Here is a 6,003-nt window from a genome sequence, read left to right on the forward strand (position 1 = left end):
GTTTTAAAAACGTAAAAATTAATTATTATATCTACAATTGACCAAATATGTTCTTACATAAAATCAAGGATTAGTCATATAAAGGTTATTTCTGGTTTTAAAATAAAACATTTTTATTTTTATTTTATTTGTATGTTATAGACGAATAATTGTGATTGAGAGAGAAAATAGTTAGAGAGGAGCTACAGGAATTTCAAATTCCATTATTCAATTGGCCATATTACAAGAGGCTTTCTATACGCATCATTCAATGCTTATTTACAGGCATTTAAACATGGTGTTGTGTCTATACTGATCAATTTAATCTAAAAAAAAACTAATACACAATAATCTCCACATTGGTGCGGTGCAAAGTCGCAGGTAGTTTGTCTTCCCCTGACACCTGTGCATGCTCCAACCCGCGACTTTACACGGGCCACCTATTTGATCTCGAGTCCAGTGTCTGGCGCACTCCAGTGTGCTTTGCTCCAATTTTCTTGATCATATTACCATGACTTCAATCCATGTGAACACCCATGTCTGACCAATTAAATCATTTGTTCGCTCCTTTCGAACCTGCTCCGAGTCATGTAGCATCAGGCCACTATGTCCAACGCAATTTCACCACTTGTTTGTCCACAACAAACCCGCTCTAATTAAGCTCCTGCACGACACAAGAATGTCCGTATGAGCTTCTGCCAATGCGATCTGGTGTGCCCTATTCATGCACAATTAACTCACGCCCCGGGCATCTAATAGCCCAGTGCCTTGTTCCATGTGCTGCCTCCCCGTGTGACTACCCCTAGCCCAATGCAACTCTGCCCCTGGCCCCGAGCCCCACCCAACTCTACTCAATACCCTACATGAGTCCACAAGCATTTGCACCTTGCCAGCGCATGTCCGCCCTACGTACTCTCCGCACTTGCTTCAATTGCATCCCTTCCATGCTTCTTGACCCTATTGCAACGCCGAGGCAACCTTTCAAATCCACAAGAAAACTCCAATTGGGAAACCTTCTTGCGTATAAGACCTGAGCCCGCATGTCCGACATGCTTACCTCTGATCCAGCTTGACTGCCTCTGTCGAACACAGCACCAGACCTCATGTCCGCCTCATGTGAACAAGCACACATGAGCAAACTCGTTGACGACACTAGCATGGACTTCCTCCTCTTTTTCTATGACAAGAACCTTCATCGAACTTGAGATCGCCTCAATGAAACAGTGATTTCACTTTTACGAAATTTTTGGAGGAGGAAGAGATCTTCTTGAGAGAGAGAGAGAGAGAGAGAGAGAGAGAGAGAGAGGAGCTACAATAATTTCAAATTCATTTATTCAATAGGCCTTATTAGAAGGGGTTTTCTATACGACATCCTACAATGCCAATATATATGCATTTATATACACATGGTGCGGTATCTATGTAAAATAACCTAATCTAAAACCAGATCAATGCACAATAGTTTGAATAGTAATTATAGGGTTTGTTGGAGATTAAAGGGTTGTTTGGTTGCATGTATATATTTAGGATATGTGCTTGTTTCAAATACAATGTAAATTGTATATATTGTATTTTGATTTCTTCATTTTAATTGATTGGTTATAAAACTCTTTCATTTTATATTGTATTGATAAAAAAAAATATTATGGTTTTTGATTTATGTGTACGACATGATAAATATAGTTGTTGAGAAAGTATCATACAATGGTGCAATGTTGTCAATTAATATTGTGGTGCAAAGTTTGAGTTAAGGTTATTGGGTCATTATTTTTTACCTTGAATTTTGGTCATTTTTTACCTTGAATTAGGATTGGTAATGATCTCGATATGGCATCATTGAAATGGTGCATGAGTTGGTCAGGAACGACGCTAGCCATATGAACAATGGTTCGGGATTAGGGATGCTGATGTGTGTTCAAGGTTGAGTGCATGCACAGGATCATTTGTGCTTGTTTAGAATTGCTCTCAAATTATTTTGGCAAATCCTAACAAAAGAATATTCATATTAGCTTCTAAATTGAAAAACATCTCTTGGTGAAATTTTCAATTTTTTTCTTTGTATATATTTTCTTAGCTAGTTTCCATATTTTGTCATCTATTTTCTCCTCTAAAAATGTCTTCTTTTCTAATTTTCCCTTCCTAACTCCACATATTTCTCACATGTTCCAAAAAAAAGTGAAACCGCCACAATAAATGAACAAATATTTTTAGTTGTACAGTTGAATACTTTCCATTCCAAATAATTACAACATTATGTTGATTTTCCACAAACAAATCAGCCATTAAATGAGTACGGAGGCAGCAGCAGAATGACTGTATTTCTTAGTTCAGCTTCTGAAAAGTCCCACAACTCCTAATCAAATGGCCCATCACACGTCGGACTATCATTAACTCGGTGACTTTCTAGGTTCAGTGAGGTCATTTACCACTACTAAACAAACAGAACACTAGGCTTGATAGCCTCTCAAAGCCTTAAAAATAAATAAATTTCAAAATTTATCCTCTCTCCAGAGAAACTAGTGGTGAATATTTGCATGGTGGGTGGATTCATCTTCCATTGAGCGATCGTCTCCTTTCTTTAAAGATGAAGAGGATGAATGAGAGAGCCTTTCTTTTCAGTAAGTGGACAAAGAAAGGGCCCAAGGAAGATGCTTTTATTGATGGGTGGTGGGCCTCATTAGCATCCTGGCATTTATATATTTGTCTCGTGCATATCGTGTAGAAATATAGGTGACGATAAATTATTGGTATGTTTAGTAAATTTAATGTTTTAAAATATTCCTGCTTGTATTGAAGTTCGTGACCAAGTCTGGACTACCTTAATATAACTTCCTGTCATGTGGCACTTAGATTAAGTGTTTCTTTAATCATATTAGCCTTCCAGATTCTTATCGATTTTCTGACTTTTGTATTGTTTGTGAAATTTTGTGAGCATCTCCAACTAATAAAAATATTGCGTTTGAAGTTTGAAAATATTCGAGCTCAAGCTTAACTTCTGGAAATATTTTGGAAGGGAAGATAGGAGAGATCAGAAGAGAAAATAGAGAATGATAGAGGGCATCTTGTACTCATCTTGATTTTCTAAAGGGCTGCTTGATTTGAAAAATTAGAAATATATTATATAGGGCTGTTAAAATTGGGTCATGGGTTGGGTTTGGGTCCAACCTGGAATTGACTCGACACTAGTTGACCTACCCCCAACCCGACCCATTTTTGCAAACGGGTCTGGTATTTAAAACCGGACCCGAACTGCTCGGGTTGCCGATTTGACCCGACCAACCCGCGTGAATGGGAGGAAGGCGTCGAGGTTATTCTTATTGTAGCTCTCGTCGAAGCCGTTGGACTGGACAGGTAACAACGTATTCGTTTCGTCATCCCATATTGAGCTTGCCTATGATTTAAAATTCTGATATCCTTCAACCATGGCTCAAGGGGTCCTGCTCCTCCTCCACTATTTTTGACTTCAAATCCAACACTCACTCCTATTTCGGCTCTAATTCCATATGCATCAAGTTGTCCCATCGCGTTAAACTTTATTATTTTTTCTGCTATGACAATTTAGTTCATTCCAATATAATATAAAAAAATATATTTAACTAATTTATTTTGAATTTAACAAAATAAGTTTAAAAAGTCAAACTAATTAATTAGAAGTCACTTGAGATAACATTTCTTTTACTACTTTTAATATTGATTTTATTCTATTTATGCTCTACTTTAAAATTTTATCTTGGGCTCATAATTCTTGTGCTAATAGATGACGGATCTCTTTTCACTCCATTTGTTTAATTAACCACCATAATATTTCTCTCCTTATTTGTTGGATCTTTGTCCCTCAATCATTTATGTGAGACTCAATCTTAAGTATATTATAAAAATTTTCTATTTTCTTTGATTACTAGATTGACAACTTCTCTTTATTTGACTACACAATTTGGGTTTGTCTGCTCTGCCTATTTTCAACCTTCTATTAATGCTATGATCAAAGACAATATTTGTAAAGGTGTTTGGCTTTTTCCCCTATGTGCTGTACGTGTAGTGGGATTGCTTTGACTTGGTAAATAAAGAATTATGCTAAGAATTTCATAGATGATAAGATAATTTGTCTACATATAGAAATCTTAGCTTAATAACTTTAAAATTGTGCATACTTTTTTGTGTTAGAGGGCTTTAAGTATTCTCATGATCGTGGGCTTTGTGATTGTGAAAAAGGAAAGTATTTAATATCTTCATGATGATAATTTTATCTTGCTTGAAAGTCCCTATTACATGCATTGCATCATATTGCCTCCTGCCACTCTATAAAAGTATGATACAAACTTTCTACTTGATGATTATTAGAATATTTATTTCTAGACATAATAGAATTCAGAATAACAAGTTCTTGACTTATGCTTGAGAATTTAATGCTTCATATTATTTATCAAGTAAAATTGAAGTCTTATAAATATTAATAGTTTTCGTTGTTGAGTTGTATGTTCTACAATGACTTGATAGTTGGAATTGTGATTTGGTTATTCTCTATTGGCTAGCTGGGTGATTTTGACCTTTTTGTCATATTCTTCTTTAGGATAAGAACAAGTGAGTTTAACTAAATTGTTCTATCAATCCTTGATGGAGCTCTTTTTTTGCTTTTTTAGTTAAAGTTTCAACATTTGATCTGAATCTCGTTTTAGTTTAATATTATTACTCTTTTATGTTGAGAATTCACATATCTTTGAGTTTTTGTTACACACGTTTCTTTGGATTATTCATTTTCTATAGATCTTGCTATATAATATTGTCTTTCATTTGGATGTTTCTATATTATTGATGGGGTCATTGGGATTCACGTGGCACGATATTACGACTCCGGATATAGAGCTATGTCTGGAGTCCGCACCCAATAAAAATTTCTCAACAGGCCTCATGTCCATGTTCTCTGCTCTCAACTGTCTCCTAAATATCTCTTATATCTGAACAATTTACTTCTGTATCGATGTCTATATTCCATGTTAAGAGATTGAAGTTCCTGTAATTGATTTGGCTCTTCTTTTCAACTAATGCTTTATTTCTGCATACTTAGATATTTGGGCTAACTTTTTTATTGCTTCGTAAAATAAATTTTTATTATAAAAATTTAAATTTGGTATTAAAAAATTGCTTTAAGAAGCAATAAGAAAGACGTTTCAAACGAAATCATAGGCTTCGTTTAGAACGACTTTCTTACCGCCTCTTAATTTTTAATTTAAAAAATTGTTTGAAGAAGAATTAAAAAAATAGTTCCAAAATGAAGTCTTATATATACAGTGATGTATGAGTGTTTCTTCAGCAGTAATAGTATACTCTCTAATAAATTCTAAGAAAAATAAGATATTTATGGACATTTTTTAAGCAAAAAAGAGCATCATGCATTTGCTTATGTGTCTCTCTTACACTGTAAGTTTGCTGAAATCAAAGTTCATATGCTCCCAAAATTATTTTTTGAAGTTTCTAACTAGTTTTTGCCTCGAGATTCGTGCCCGATCAAGATGATTTTGTGATGCCGTATCATTTATGATCATTTTAGTTCCATAATATAATATATTTTTAAATTTGTTCACCGACTATTTACAATAAATTAAAAATAATATTTTTGAGATTAAATTGAGATCAATTTTATATTATAATTATTATATGATGGACTATTTTAAATTAATTTTATATAATTAAAAGATTAAATAAGAGCAAAATAATATTTTGATATTAAATTTATCAAATAACCTGAAGATTATTTTGAAATTTTTTCATTTAATGAGAACTGCTTTATTCTTTATTGTACTAGAAAGAAGCCTCACACGCTGAAGCAGGATGAATAGCTTCATTGTCTCATCTCATCACATCACTACGGAGAGCTTGAATCTATTCTAGAAATTTCTCCCAAGATTCACATCAGTATTCGGAGCTTTAATCTATTCTAGAAATTTTTGTCAATCATTTTATTGAAAAATTTACTGATCTCTTTCCGGATTAGAAGGCTAGACTTTTCTATTTTGCAGGTAGATT

Source organism: Dendrobium catenatum, unplaced genomic scaffold (assembly GCF_001605985.2).
Source record: "Dendrobium catenatum unplaced genomic scaffold, ASM160598v2 fragScaff_scaffold_963, whole genome shotgun sequence".
Lineage (NCBI taxonomy): Eukaryota > Viridiplantae > Streptophyta > Magnoliopsida > Asparagales > Orchidaceae > Dendrobium > Dendrobium catenatum.